Below are 16718 nucleotides of genomic sequence, written 5' to 3'. Positions count from 1 at the left end.
TTGTATTTTGGCCCCTAGTGGCATGCCACCCTGTACTAGGTGTACTGATCTTTGTGATTTACAAGACATTTATTAGCCTAGTTGTTACAGTTACATGTTTAACACGTCATTTTGATGAATTACCCTTATTAACCTTTCATGTTTAATCCAATTCAGTTATAATGTGTATTAGTCTGCTTTTCGTTATTTTAACTAAAATACCCAAGAGGAGCTACTTGGGAAAGAAAAGGTTTACTTCATCGTCCAGCGTGGAGGTCCCAGTTCAGGATCTGGCAGCCCCAACAGCCCCAGTGTCTCTGGAGGCTGGGCATGGCTGGTGCGGTGGCACAATCACGTGGTGGCCAGGACAAAGAGACAACTAGGCTTAACTTGAACATCGAGACGTCAGAGATTAAGATCTACATGAGTTTTGGGAGACAAGTCGTGCTGTACCCATAACTCAATGTATGGGGTAGGTTTCTATTGCAAGAACATACTGTGTTTAGCATTGATGTGTGCTCGAAAATAGGAAAGATAATACTCCTGGGTACAGGTAATCCTCTCTCTGCATGGTTCTGACATGCACGAATGTCAGTTACTACGTTTTAGTTAAATAACACCAGCCCTTCAATAACACAGTTTAGGATTCAGTTTCAATACTATATTAACTGTACAGACTTTGCTGCTAGCTCTTTACTACACAAACAATAGATGCCTGTCATATTCCATGACCAATCAGGTCACATCCCTCAAACACAGTTGGTGATCAGTCACTGCCTATCTGTTATTCAGTTCACTCTCAGAGAGCAAAGTGCATATAGCTTTGTTGCCTTCTTGTCTCTCAGTGATAAACTCCTGTAACATTTAACAAAAACTGGTAACTAAAAGAGTGAATTGAGCAACCAAGCTGAAAGTGCAGCACAGAAAGGAAAACAAAGCATGCTGGAAGTGAAATTCAAATCCAATGCAAAGGGACTTACAGAAAAAACAAGTGACTGTGGCAGTGCTGGCACTGCTCAGGCTAGAGAGCCTCTAGATATGAATCCAGAGAAACTTTTCAACATCAAGGAGAAAAGTGGGGGTGATGAAACGGATGACAAGGTCCCAAAGGAAGTAACTCCAGGAAACTATTTCACATTAAAGAAACTCTTTGAGATATTTCAGGTCATCAGAAGTGCCAAGGATAAAATGTTGGAAGCCAATCTAAACTTGGAAAGGAATAGGACAATTTGCCAATGCATAGAAACGTGGTGTAGTAAATAATATGATGAGAAGAAGGCAAGTACTGTTGTAACTACTCTTGTTGCGCTTTTTCTGAAGAAGAAAAGCACTTCAGTCTTCACTGTAAATTACAGTCTGCTAAATAAATGTTAGTTTTGACTACTTTTTCAATTCCCTCTACATTTATAACTGACTGTAAGAGAGTCTTAATCTTTTCACAAAAAATGTTTAAGGCAATGGAATAATCATTTCCCACTGATTATTAACAATACTTCCTGTGGCTTCTGCTTAATACAGTCATTTTATGGTCCTGAACTACTGGGCAAAGTCAGGTCTGACTGTACTTCATTATAAGTGTACATTGGCATTTAAATATATTTTATCCCATTTCTTTTATCTTTTTTAAAAGATTTATTTGTTTGAAAGTCAGCATTACACACAGAGAAAAGAGGCAGAGAGAGAGAGAGAGAGAGAGAGAGAGAGAGAGATAGAGGTCTTCCATCCGATGGTTCACTCCCCAGATGGCCACAATGGCCAGAATTGCACCGATCCGAAGCCAGGAGCCAGGAGCTTCTTCCGGGTCTCCCACGCGGCTGTAGAGGCCCAAGGACTTGAGCCATCTTCTACTGCTTTCCCAGGCCACAGCAGAGAGCTGGATCAGAAGTGGAACATCTGGGTCTTGAACTGGCACCCATCTGGGATGCCAGCACTTCAGGCCAGGGCGTTAACCCACTGCGCCACAGCGCCGGCCCCCATTTCTGTTATCTTGATACCCCAACTGGATCTTAAAGTACTTCATTGCAGAAATAAGGGACCCTGTAACTCCTTCAACATTGCTCACACCCTCAAGCACAGTGTTGAATATCTGTTAAGTGTTTAATATTTATTGAATTACTAATTAGTTTTTCCTATGCTGAATAACAGAGTATTGATAAAGTATGAAGTCATAATAATAAATATTGTTCCCCTGATTAGCATATAAACTTTACTCATTTTATTGTCCATTGTTAGAGCTATAAAGTGTGGCTCTCCAGACTCTATCCTGTTAGCTCTAGGGCGCACTGTTCCCATGGATGATGATGCAAGCGGTAGCCTAAATATTTACTTTGTGTACAACCTGTACAATCCCACAGGCAGCTCTAATTCCCACCCCTAGCACGTAGAACAACGCCTGCTATGCAAAAGACACATAATAAATATTTATTGAGTGGATTTAACCAATAATAATTACTATGTGCACTGAACATTACTTTGTGCCAGATGTTTTATATACATTATCTCATTTTATCCTTACAAATCCTAAGGCTTTCATATTATAGATGCAAAAAGCTTAGCTCTCCGAGATTAAGTGACTCACTCAGCAAAGGCAGGTTAGAGCTGGAAGTTAAATCCAGAGCTGTCTGATTCTAATGTGCCCCAGCCACTGCACTGATGCTAAACTGACATCAGTGCCATCAAATGATGTGGAAATAGATTATAGGGCAAGATGATGCAATTTAAAAAATCTCTTGAAATTCATTTCATTTTTAATCACAGGCCTATCTTGATGAAGGAGTGCCTCTTGTCAAATTTATTTTTACATAATTCTTCATCTATAATTTTTCTTATGATTTTCCCTTTTCAAAGAGCTAATTTTTACCAATAATCACAGGAGCCAGCGCTGTGGCGTAGCAGGTAAAGCCACCACCTGCAGTGCTGGTGTCCATATGGGTGCCAGTTTGAGTCCTGGCTGCTCCACTTCCAATCCAACTCTCTGCTATGGCTGGAAAAGCAGTGGGGGATGGCCCAAGTCCTTGGGCCCCTGCATCTGCATGGGAAACCCAGAGGAAAGCTCCTGGCTCTTGACCTTAGGGTCAGCGCAGCTCCAGCCGTTGCGGCCATCTGGGAAGTTAACCAGCAAATGGAAGACCTCTTTCTCTCTCTACCTCTGCCTCTCTGTAACTCTGCCTTTCAAATAAATAATCTTTTTTTTAAAAAATCACAAAATATATTTTCTATAATATTAGCTTGAAATAGGAATGGTCAAAATCACGTTATAATCATTTGAAAGTCTATATTTATAAGACACTTTATTAAACTTCCCTATTTTATGAAAATGTATATATGTAACTAATTTGTTAGTTTTAAAAGTTCATGTTTTATAAAAAGAAAATTCGGTTTTCTGCTTTGATATTGCCTACACAAATGCTTTGTATATTTTTTTAAGATTTATTTTTATTTATTAGAAAGGCAGTTACAGAGAGAAGTAGGGATAGAGAGAGAAAGGTCTTCAATCCACTGGTTCACTCCCCAGATGGCCGCAACAGCCGGAGCTTGGCTGATTGGAAGTCAGGAGCCAGGAGCTTCTTCCGTGTCTCCCACATAGGTGCAGGGGCCCAATCACTTGGGCCATCTTCTACTGCTTTCCCAGGTGCATTAGCAAAGTGAGCTGGATGGGAACTGGAACAGCCAGGACTCAAACCGGTGCCCACATAGGATGCTGGCACTGCAGGCTAGGGCTTTAACCTACTGCACCACTGCACTGACCCCTTGTATTTATTTCTTGGTAGCAGGCTAGGAATAGCACTGCAAATTTTTATTCATTTTCATTTCCTACTCTAGTGACAGCACATCAGACCAAATACTACAGGCTTTTCATGGGAAACACCACAGAGAACATTAAACCTGAAAAGGAAATCAAGGGCCATCAGAAGCTGGGATGACACCGGTCAAACTGTTGTTAAAAATCAGGCTTTTATCAAAGAAGGAGGTACCTTTCTCTGAAGGAAGGAGAGAACTTCCACTTTGTCTATGGCCTTGCCTAAATAATGTCAGCGTTTGTGAATTCAAGAAGCTTCCATAGCCTTGGCAGCTCATGACAAGAGCCTCAGGTGATCACTGACGTCATAAATAGGAGTCAATTGTTAAATCAACAATGGGAGTCACTGTGCACTTACTCCCCGTGTACGATCTCTGTCCTTAATGTGTTGTATTATGAGAATTAATGGTAAAACTAGTCATCAAACAGTACTTTATATTTTGTGTGTCTGTGTGGGTGCAAACTGTTGAAATCTTTACTTAGTACAGAGTTGATCTTCTGTTTATAAAGATAATTAAATATGGATCTTAATGAAGAATGGGGTGGGAGAGGGAATAGGAGGTGGGAGGAAGAACTGCTATAAGCCAAAAGTTGTACTTATGAAATTTATATTTATTAAATAAATGCTTTCTACAAAAAATAATAAAAATAAAATAAAATAAAAATCAGGCTTTTATTCTTTGGATTGATTACTTTGGTATTAGTTCTGCTTTTAGATTTTTTGCCGTGTACCATTCACAGTGCCTTCTTCTGGAATTTCACTTTGCTTTCCTCCAAATCTTCACAGTTGTCTTCCTTTTCTTTAAACTAAAACATTAATCACATTTAACATGGCCCCTTAGCCTATGTTTGGAATCTTAAACAATGATTTTACCAACTGCGGTCAGTTAGTGGGGCTCTTCTGTTGACATTCTCCATCTGATATGTCACGTTAGTTGTTTTTTTTTTTTTTTAAGGATTTATTTTATTTTATTTTACTTGAAAGAGTTACACAGAGAGAGGAGAGGCAGAGAGAGAGAGGTCTTCCATCCGCTGGTTTACTCCCTAAATGGTCACAATGGCTGGAGCTGTGCCAATCCAAAGCCAGGAGCCAGGAGCTTCTTCTGGATCTCCCACATGGGTGCAGGGGCCTAAGGACTTGGGCCATCCTCCACTGCTTTCCTAGGCCACAGGAGAGATGGATTGGAAGTGGAGCAGCCAGGACCCAAACTGGTGCCCATATGGGATGCTGGCCCTGCAGGCAGTGGCTTTACCTGCTAAGCCACAGTGCTGGCCTCCTCATTGGGTCTTAAATTGTATTGCCCTTTATTGAGCACCAGCTATGTGCTAGGACTGGGTATATGTAGTGGTGAGCAAGACAAATCATTCTCTTACCTTCTTTCAGTTTAAATTTTAGTGTGTAGTATATTAAACAAAACAGCAATATTACTTACTCATTTATTTAAAAAGCAGAATGATACACACACACACACACACACACACATGGATCTTCCACCTGCTGGTTCACTTCTCAAATGGCTGAAGTGGCCAGCACTAGGTAAGGCTGAAGTCAGGAGCCAGGAACTCAATCTAGGTCTTCCACATGGGTGGCAGGGACCCAAGTACTTGGGCCATAATCCGCTGCCTTCCCAGGTGCATTAGCAGGAAGCCAGATTGGAGGCAGAGTTGCTAGGACTCAAACACTCTGATATGGATACAAGCATTGCAAGTGGCAGCTTAGCCTGTTGTACCACAATGCCCATCTGCCCCCCATGCATATTTTTAAAAGCTTACTCAGCATAAGTGAGCTTATGTATAAACATATATAAATGCTCACTCAGCATAAGCATGGAAAATGGATTTTAAGAGGTAGAATGGGAAGTATGGGAAGATTATTTAGGGAGAAAATGGTGGTTTGGGCCATGTGATAGCAGCAGGGATGGGTGGAGAGTGGATATATTTAAAATTATTTTGGGGGGTAGAACCACCATGACTTGCTGAAGTAGCTATCGGATAAAGGAGAGATGAAGGACTAAAAGAGAACTATTGGGACTGTGGCTTGATTACTGTGGTCTGTTTACTGAGATAGGGAAGACCAGAGGAAGAACAGCTGGGGGTGAGCAATGAGGAGTACATTTGAACTCATTCAGTGTGAGTTGCCTGTTAGATAATCCCAAGGAGATGTAAAGAGTAGATCCTGGATTTCAGGGAAGGCTGGCATTTCCTCTCCTTAGGTTTGGAGAAAAGCTTAAAAAGAAAATAGTTCAAGAGAAACAAACACACATCTATCTTGAAATTAGAATTTACCTTCATTTATAAATGCGTGGGCCAACTGTCAGCCATTTGGAAAATGAGATGCCAGTAGGTTGGTACGACAGGACACTTTTTATTTTTATTTTTGACCGATAGAGTTAGACAATGAGAGAGAGACAGAGAGAAAGGTCTTCCCTCTACTGGTTCACCTCCCAAATGACTGCTACGGCCAGAGCTATGCCGATCCGAAGCCAGGAGCCAGGTGCTTCCTCCTGGTCTCCCATGGGGGTGCAGAGGTCCAAGCACTTGAGCCATCCTCCACTGCCTTCCCGGGCCACAGCAGAGAGCTGGACTGGAAGAGGAGCAACCAGGACTAGAACCGGCATCCATATGGGATGCTGGCGCCGCAGGTGGAGAATTAACCAAGTGAGCCACAGTGCCAGCCCCACGACAGGACACTTTTGACAGTTGCCACCAACTCAATAAAGAAAATATTTCTCAGAGCAGCATTTTCAAAGGGTGCATCCGGGGAACACGCCAAACAATTTCCATTGGATTCTGAGGTTAGACTGAGTGGAATTAAGTCTCACATCTATCACTTGCTAACTTTGTGATTGTAGCAGATTATTTGTCTGCTTCCTTGTGTATAAGATGGTGGTAATAATGACCTTACAGGGTACTTTATTTTATCAGAGTACATTTATGAACTTATATGGAAATTTAGTGGTAGGAGACAAGACCAGTGCAGGTTACATTATCTATGGCTCCCAAAGCTGACCCAGACCTAAGCTTTTCTGGCCCAAGAGGAGCCAGCAAAGGTGCTCAATTCAGCACTAGAGGAAAAACTGAGTCCCTTTTGTGGCTTTCTCCACTTTGAGACATACTATGAAGATGGAGACGTCTGACTGGTAGCCTGGAGTGGATGATCTTTTAATAGGCTTAGATGAGAGTATGGAACTGATCCAAGTCCTTTCCTTGGGCTATTAAGACTTGCTGCAAGAAAAGGGTGCATGTTTAATTGTTCAGACTGATGTCCCATATGTAGTAGTTTTCCAACTTTAGGGTGCATCACAGTTCCCTGGATGGATTGCTGGGCCCCACTCCCAGAATTTTAAATCCAGTAGGCATTGGGTAAGGCCCAAGGATTTGTGTTCTAACAAGTTCCCAGGTGATGCTGATGCTTGAAGGACCACACTTACAGATTTGCTGCCCTAATGCATCCTGGGGACCTAGGAAATAGATATGACTGACCTCTTAATTTGCACTTGTAATAGCCAGGAGTTATCCATGTTGGGAACATGTTATCCATGTTGGGAACAGTGATAACAAGGAATACAGGATCTTCAAACTAAAGGAAAAATCCAGCTCTAAATGGAAAGTCTCAGATCCCGAGAGAAAATTAGAATTCTGGCTTTCAACATCAATTGGGTTGGGAACATAGTTGGCATTAAGAACATAAAAAAGTAGGAATCTGCTCTAAAAAGCACCTGTCCCTGCATTGTACACTAACCCAGGGCTCGGAGTCCACAGCTGGGACCCTGCATCCACCATAGATTGCACCTAACCATAGACATTGGGACCTTGCTGAACTTGCATTACAACAACTTCCATGCTGTGGCTGACGTGACCCCCTTCCTCACGGGGATTTGTGTGAAGTGTCTTAGGAATTTCATCTGGGACTTTTAAATACAGGCAATCAAACTGGCTCAGAGGGAAAAAAATCTTGGATTTTTCTAAGTACTAGACCTCAACAGCTGTCTTGTTTCTATTCCACAGACAGCTAAGAATGAGGTACTTTTGTTTTTTAAATTATTCTGTTTTTTTTGTTTTGTTTTGTTTTTAAAAACATTTATTTGTTCATTTGAAAGTCAGAGTTATGGAGGCAGAGACAGACACAGAGAGAGAGAGAAAGAGAGGTCTTCCATTTGCTGGTTCATTCCCCAGATGGCCGCTATGGCTGGAGCTGGACCTATCTGAAGCCAGGAGCCAGGAGCTTCTTCCAGGTCACCCACGTGGGTGGCAGGGACCCAAGTACTTGGACCCTCTTCTGCTGCTTTTTCCAAGCCATGAGCCGAGAACTGGATTGGAAGTGGAGCAGCCGGGACTTGAACCAGTGCCCATATGGGATGCTGGCTTCTCTGGAGGTGTCTTTACCAGCTATGTTATGTGACTAGCCCTTAAATTCGTTCTGAATTGTGTCCTTTTCCTCCCTGTTTTAGTCTGATTTGGCTTCTATTTATAAAAAGAATACCCAAGTTTGGGTTGCATATGAGTCATAGAAACTTACTTCTTTCAATTCTGGAGGCTGTAAGTGCAACAACAGGAAGCCAGCACAGCTGGGTTCTGGTGAGGGAGTTCTTCTGGACTGTAGGCTTCCAACTTCCTGTTCTATCCTCACAAGGCAGAGAGCAGCAAGCTCTCTCAGGACTTCAAAAGGACACTAATCCCCTGGTTGAATCCTAATCACTTCCCCAAAGCCCTGTATCCTAAAACCACCACATGAAGGGGTAAAGTTTTAACAAATGAATTTTGGGGGTACACATCAAGTCCAAAAACGAGCCCACCTATTTCTGGAAGGAAAGTCATTGTGCAGGTTTGTGCTATTTGGATCCTCTTGTTCTAGATCTTCCCTTCAGAACCTGTCTTGTTCTTGGAAATTTGCTTAAAAAAATCATTTATTTATTTGAGAAGAAGAGAGACAGAGACAGAAACAGAGAGAGAGAGAAAGAGAGAGGACTCCTTATCTGCTGATTCACTCCCCAGGTGCCAGCAACAGATGGGTTAGGCCAGGCCAAAGATGGGAGCTGGGAATTCAATCCAGGTCTCCCACATGGGTGGCAGGAACTCAATCACTTGAGTCATCATGACCACCTCCCAGGATCTGTGTTATCAGGAAACTGGAGTCATCAGTCAGATTGAGATACTGAACTCAGATATTTCAACATGGGATCTGAGTGTCTTAACTGGCATCTTAACCACAAAGCTAAGTGCCTACCCCTCCTTGGAGACTTTCTTTTTTTAAAATTTTATTTTGTATTAATACAAAGAGAACAGATTTCGTGTATTTCATATGTACAGTTCTAAGAAGAATACCAGAGGTTGGTGCTGTGGCATAGCAGGTAAAACCACCACCTGCAGTGCCGGCATCCCATATGGGCACCAGTTCGGGTCCTGGCTGCTCCACTTCCAATCCAGCTCTCTGCTATGGCCTGGGAAAACAGTAGAAGATAGCCTAAGTCCTTGGGCCCCTGCACTTGCGTGGGAAGACACAGAAGGAGTTCCTGGCTCCTGGCTTCGGATCGGTGCAGCTCCGGCCGTTGTAGCCAACTGGGGAGTGAACCAGCAGATGGAAGACCTTTCTCTGTGTAACTCTGACTTTCAAATGAATACATAAATCTTTTTTTTTTTTTTTTTACAGGCAGAGTTAGACAATGAGAGAGAGAGACAGAGAGAAAGGTCTTCCCTCTACTGGTTCACCTCCCAAATGACCGCTACGGCCAGAGCTATGTCGATCCGAAGCCAGGAGCCAGGTGCTTCTCCTGGTCTCCCATGCGGGTGCAGGGCCCAAGCACTTGGGCCATCCTCCACTGCCTTCCTGGGCCACAGCAGAGAGCTGGACTGGAAGAGGAGCAACCGGGACAGAATCTGGTGTCCCAACCAGGACTAGAACCCCGGGGTGCCAGCGCCGGAGGCAGAGGATTAGCCTAGTGAGCCACGGCGCTGGCCTGAATAAATAAATCTTAAAAAAAAGAAAAAAGAAAGAAAGAAAAAGAAGAAGAATACTGTACTTCCCTCCCTCTCCTTCTCCCAGCCCTCTCCTTCCCTCCATTCTTTACTTTCCATTAATTTTTGCAAAGATAAAGTTTTAACCCACTCTATAATCACAGGCTTCATTCACCACTAACCATATATTTAACAAGTAAAGAAGTAGGAAGGTCACAGAGATTTTCTTGATGTCGATTGGCACCTAAATATTCTGTCTCGGACGTCACAATCTCCTTGACTAATTTTCTCTCCCCAAGACTCCATGTGCTGCTTTCCCTCTGCTTTCTGAGATCCATGGCTGTGTTACTCGATCAAGCTGAGTTACGCTGCAATAACAAATGGTCCTGTTAATTCAACGGCTTACAGCAAACATGCTTTCTCATTTATGTTGTAGCAGGCCAGTTTCAGTTCAGTCTCATTTTAACCACATTTCTCCCATCATTCAAATTATCATCAGTTTCGCTGGATTACAAATGATCTGAAGCTATCTTTGGTTGAAAGATGGAAACAGGGAATAAAGAAGTAAAAGAAGAGAACAAAGAAGCTCCTTTCTTTTTAAGAACCTTAAGCCAATTGTACTTCCAAAGATATCAGTCACTGTGCTTCCGAGGAAAAGATCACTTGTCCTGCTGGGTAACGACAATAACGTTGCCAACTGCTAGTGATCGTTTTAGTCCTTGGCCATGTTTGCTATGACTGTGCATAGAATAGGGTGCACTTTATGAACACTTTTGACTCCTTTGTGTTCGGAAAGTACAAAGGCAGTTGGGAGAGTAAAAGGATGCATATGGTTAGGATGGAAATAAAAGTGGGGAGAACAAACATTTTAAATGAAGAGAAAATGAGAGAGTTGCATGTGTGTAAGGGATGAATTGTTTCACAGAAGGAACAGTTCCGAGGGACAAAGAGAATCAGGCAGCAATTGAAGAGCTGGGCTTTTGCAATCAAGAGTAATCAGCAAGAGATGAGGCAAAGTGATTAGCAAAATGGAAAGCCTGGCCCATGGAGTGAGATGATCAGAATCAACACAGATGTCCTTTAGGCCTGGGTTAATTCAGGAGAAGGCCAAGGGTTTGTTTGAGAACTTAAAGGCTAAATATGTTTGTGGTTGACCAAGGCCAGGCCTGCCTTCAAAATAAGTGGAAAACTCCTACACTCTGCTGGCCAGGTGTAGATAAGGAGAGATTGCCCCAAGCTGGGCACAGTAAGCATTTCAAGGTCTGGAATCTGGACATTAGCCTGAATGAAGCAGCTTGCCGAGTAACTCAAGTTTTGCCTTATATGGTAGTATAAGTTGTTTCTGGTTGCTAACGTGGCTGGAGGTACGAAAGCTCCGGAGTCCATACTCCGGGCCCCCCTGACCTCCCGGACATCTCACTTTCTCAGGCTGCCAGGACCACCAGATTTATTGTTATTCTTGGAACACAAAGGAGGCATCAGACAGCTGCATCTGCCTTACCTCATGTCTATCCTGTGCAGTGCTTACACGCAGTGTTGGAAGTAAATCAAACTAAAGCATCTTTGAACTGAACTCAAAATGTCATTCTTGCCCATTCTCTCACCTAGACCAGACTCCAAGGTCCCACTGAATGGGGTGAAAGTGCTGCCAGGGAAGCTCTTGTTAAAAGCCAGGAGTGGTCCATTAGTTCAAGGCCTGGCCCATCTAAACTGTCAAATGAGTAGTGAGTGCAGATATTTTATCTGCTGAGGTCAAGGGGTTACTGCCTCAATAGATTTTCAATTATCTATTTTGGTGGAGAAAATGCCCAGGAGTGTGTGTGTGTGTGCATGCGTGTATCAGTAGAGAGGAGACAAGTACATCTGCTTTAAAAGTTGTAAGGGCCACTTAATTCCCATTAGGTAAGAATGTGCTCTTAGGATAGTCTTGAACTCCTCTTACTCACATCGGACAGTGGTGTTGGGGCCCATTCCCACATGTTTGATCTCTCCCTTCCCCTTTGAAAGTCTCTGCAAATCTACAGGGCTCAAAGTTACAATACAGTATAAACTGCCTCACCTTATGCAATGTTAGTGCATTGCTGTCTAAATTGGAACATCTGAAGTTGGAAGGGAGCACTATTAGTAATTATGCTACACACATACCAGGGACTTTCTTGGGAAAGCTGGGATCATAGTTGAACTTATAGATAGCAATCCAAAAATTTGTCTGCCCTAGGTTCCTTTCAAACGATTCCTGTTCCAGAGCCCCTGCTACAGAGGCAGCTCCAGACTCATCATGCTGACTTTGAGCCTCCACATTGGACTCTAGTTGAGCATGTGACCCATAGCTGGTAATGACCCTGAACTGGAGATTCCAGGAGACACTGAAGAGGCAGGGCTTTGCAAGGCTGGCCAAGCAGATTCTCTCTCTGATGAATCAGAAAGACTGCCCAAAAGAAGCCATGGGGACAGCGATTCTATTTTGTCTGTCTACACTGTTCACATGCAGAGCACACATTTCCATTGTCAGTAACATCTGTCATTATTACCCTGCAACAATTCGCAACTGCTGGAGGGAATGGAGGCAAGTGGTAATATACAAATTTCCAGCAGTGTCTACCAAAACCACAAACAGACACACCCTTGACCAAGTCATTTCAAGTCTAGACCTTTGTGGTATGGATACACTTATTCTCTGGTCAAGATGATGTAGGTGGAGGTTACTCATTGCAATAGTGTTTTATTAACAAAAGACAGGCCAAAACAACCCCAAATCCCTAAATGTGGAGCATGTGGACTCGGGTTAGAGGCAGTTTTGAGGTTGGTGTGGTGCTATGATCTGAGTATTCACATCCTCCATGATCCACATGTCGACATTCTAAGCCTCCAGGTGATAGTAAGGAGGCAGAGCCTTGGGAGGTGATTCCATCAGGAGGGCAGAGGCTTTATCAGTGGGATTAGTGCCCTTCTAAAAGAGGTCCCAGAGAAGTTGCCTTTTCCCTTCTACCTTGTGGGGAAGCAGCAAGAAAGCACCATCTGTGAACCAGGAAGCATGCTCCAGCAGACACCAAATCTTCTGGAATCTGAATTTTTAACTTCCAACCTCCAGAGGTTAAGGAATAAATTTTTTATTTTTCAAGGATTTATTTTATTTATTTGAAAGGCAGAGTTACAGAGAGGGGGGAGGAGATAGAGATGCATCTTCAGTCAGTTGGTTCACTCCCCAGGTGGCTACAACAGCCAGGGCTGTGCCAGGCTGAAGCTGGTAGGCAGGAGCTTCATCTGGGTCTCCATGTGGGTGCAGGAGCACAAGGACTTGGGCCAATTTCCACTGATTTCCTAGGAGCATTAGCAGGGAGCTGGATCAGAAATGGAACAACGGCGCATAAACTGGTATCCATATTGGATGCTGGTGTTGCAGGTGGCGGCTTAACCTGTTATGCCACAATGCAAGCCCCAAGGAATGAATTTTTTTAAAGATTTATTATCATTTTATTTGCAAGGCAGAGTTACAGACAGACAGACAGACACAGAGAGATCTTCCATCCACTGGTTCGCTCCCCAAATGGCCACAACGGCTAGGGCTGGGCCAGGCTGAAGCCAGGAGCCTGGAACTCTATTTGGATCTCCCATGTGGTTGTCAGGGAACCAAGCACTTGGTACACCTTCTGCTGCTTTCCTCGGCACATTAGCAGGAAGCTGGATTGGAAGTGGAGCAGCCAGGACTGGAATAAGCACTCATATGGGATGCAAGTATCGCCAGCAATGGCTTAACCTGTTATACCACAATGCCAATCACATTATGAGGAATAAATTTCTATTGTTTATCAGCCACCCAGTATATTTTGTTAGGACAGCCTGAATGGATTGACAGGTGGTAAAGTCCTGACTGTTCAGCAAATGTGTCCTGGTCAGTAGAGGAGTCACAGACATCAACCAAATAATTTACAATTGTACAACAATGTAGATATACTAACATTATTGTTTTTTTTTAAAGATTTATTTATTTATTTGAAAGTCAGAGTTACACAGAGAGAGGAGAGGCAGAGAGTGAGAAAAAGGTCTTCTATCTTATGGTTCACTCCCAGTTTGGCCACAACGGCCAGAGCTGTGCTGATCTGAAGCCAGGAGCCAGGAGTCCCTTCCGGGTCTCCCAGAGGGGTGCAGGAGCCCAAGTACTTGCGCCATCTTCCACTGCCTTCCCAAGCCACAGCAGAGAGCTGGATCAGAAGTGGAGCAGCTGAGTCTCTAACCAGAGACCACATGGCATGCCGGCACCTCAGGCCAGGGTGTTAACCTTTTGCACCACAGCGCCGGCACTCTAACATTATTAATTGTATAGTTGAAAGTGGTTAAGAAAGAGATGAGTGTTTGGTGCAGTAGTTAAGACAATGCTTGGGGGTAGTGACTTGTGGTGTAGTTGGTAAAGCCGCCTCCTGTGACACTAGCATCCCATATAGGCACGGATTTATGTCCTGGCTGCCCCACTTCTGATCCAGCTCCCTGCTAATGGCCTTAGGAAAGCAGCAGAAGGTGGCCAATGCTTGGGGCCCTGCCACCCATGTGGGAGACCCAGATGAAACTCCTGGTTCCTGGCTTTGGCCTGGCCTAGCCCGAGCTGTTATGGCAATCTGAGGAGTAAAACAGCAGATAGAAGATCTCTCTATCCCTCTCTCTCTGTCCACTTAATGTTTAGACATGATACAATATTTTGTCTATAGAAGATGCTCAACAAATGTTTGATGAACGGGACAGAACCAGCAGAATAGAGTGAAATAATAAAACACAAAAAGGAGTGAAGTAATTGTTATAACAAAAGGATGAGGTAAATTCTAAAAAGAGTGGAGAAAGAGCTGGTTCTGGGGAAGACACACATGGTTACAGGAAGAATAAAATGAAGGCTTTGGGATCCTACAGTCCTGGGCTCCATCCCTGGCTTGACTCCTTTTTCTGGATAAATGACTTCATTTCTCATTGTCTCATTGCACAAAAGGATTGATAATATCTACCTTTCGGGGCTACTGTGTACAGTGTAAATGAGGCAACTCAAGGAAAGCGCTTAGCAAGATGCTAGGCACATAGAGAACGCTTTGCCTGTGCTGGTCCCCAGTGAGATTTCAGGAGAAACTTGAAGGTGAGTGGAAATTTGATAGTCTTGAAAAAAGGTGTTTCAAATCCAAGGATGATTACAATTGGGTGAGTCAAGCAATGGAAGCCTTGGGGTTTACTAGAATTTTTATGAAAACCATTGAGGAGACTTAAGTAACCCTTAAATGCGACTAAACGACAGAGCCAAGACCTGAGCTCCTCTGTTCTTTCTGCTTCTGTTTCTTTCTTTCATCTGGCTTCTTATAGCTTCTCTAATCCTTCTTTTATCTCTCCCCCCATACTTTTTTTTTTTTTAACGTCAGAAGATAGATTCTAAAAACCATGATTATTTTCCAAGGTGGTCTTAAGACTGTAAGCACATAAGTTAACAATGTAACTGTTCTGTTTCAGCACTGTTGCATAGGAATTAAGAGCTCGGAGGAACATGATTTCAAATTCAAGACCAGGAGAAGAGCATTATTTGCCTCACACAGACATCACTTACAAAGGAGAATTGATAACACCTACTCTGTACTGATCGCCTGTTAGGTACTTCACATCTAGCGCTGCGATTTCTCACGAATACAAGGAAGGTACTAACTCCACTTTTGTCACTGGTGAGACAAATGGAAACTGGAGAGATGAGGCGCCTAGACTTAGCGGAACTAAGATTTGAGCCCAAGTCTGATTTTAAAGACCCAGGACTTACCTTTGTTCAATCCTCCCTCCCAAAGCCCCTTGATTCTCTCTAGTCTCTCATCTCCAGCCTGATACTGATACTTGCAGGCTTTTGGTTTGAAAGCAGTAATCATAATTAGTACAAAAAAACGGATAGGGATAGGTCGTCCATATAAACAAGAAAAAACAGAAACAGTAGCACTATTCGTTCTTGGAAGTGGAATTTTCATAAAGCTATGAGATAGTTCATGAAAGACATGAGTATGCCTTGGGTTCCAACAAATTCCCATGATGATTAACACTGAATCAGAGTATCTCCCTCTCCAAAATGTTTTGTTCTTAATGCCCCTGGTCATGTACTTGACCTCTTTCTGTTATTCCTTTCCTTTAAGCCTACTTAAGCTGTGTACAGAATTATCATCAGACAGGAAAACATGAACACTCTGTCTTCCACATTTAGGAGAAAAATGTATTGTTTTAAAGACTTAACTATTGCACATATTTTATTCATTTCTTATTGAGTTAAAGTGATTGTCAAGAAGCTTGTATGCATTTAGGCTAGTGGCACACTTTAAATGCTAATATATATTTTTTAATATCTCAAGTATGATTTGAAGTCTCCAAAGATTTTTAACTTACCTGGAAATATGCAAGAATATAGTTAGAACAAGTTATTGGGAGAGCTTCTGTGCTTACATGTAGGGTTGGCTCAAATATGACAGTTGTGTAACTCTTTGACTTTTGTGACATGCCTCTTTTTGATCCAAGACATTCTGCTATAACTTTACCATGGTTGTCTGTCTACATACTAGTACTACTATGGACATTTGTAAGATATTTTTTTTTCTCTGAGAGGAGATATGATAAATGTTAAAAGGAAAGAGAAAGATCACAGGATCTGTGTTTAAATTTTGCAATATTTGCTGTGGAAATGGCTTTAGAGAACTTTTGTCCTAAGATTTCATTTTATGGAAAGGAAACCGAGACTCAGACAAAGTTACATGTTCAGGGTCACACAGCTGGATGCCAATTGAGGCAGGACTGGAATCTATTTCTCTTGACTGTCGGGTTGAGAAATGGTAGATTCATCAGAAGAAGAAAGCCTTAAAACCACTTATGGAAAAGATGCCACTTTTTGAAAAGATGTTCCCTCGCTTTTGGCTACTTTCCGCTCCCCCATCCACTTCTTTGTCAGTCCTTTTGGTTGAAACTTATAGCCTGGACATTTCTGTGCCTT

Source organism: Lepus europaeus, chromosome 2 (assembly GCF_033115175.1).
Source record: "Lepus europaeus isolate LE1 chromosome 2, mLepTim1.pri, whole genome shotgun sequence".
NCBI classification, from domain to species: domain Eukaryota; kingdom Metazoa; phylum Chordata; class Mammalia; order Lagomorpha; family Leporidae; genus Lepus; species Lepus europaeus.
Note: the sequence above shows the minus strand (reverse complement) of the source record.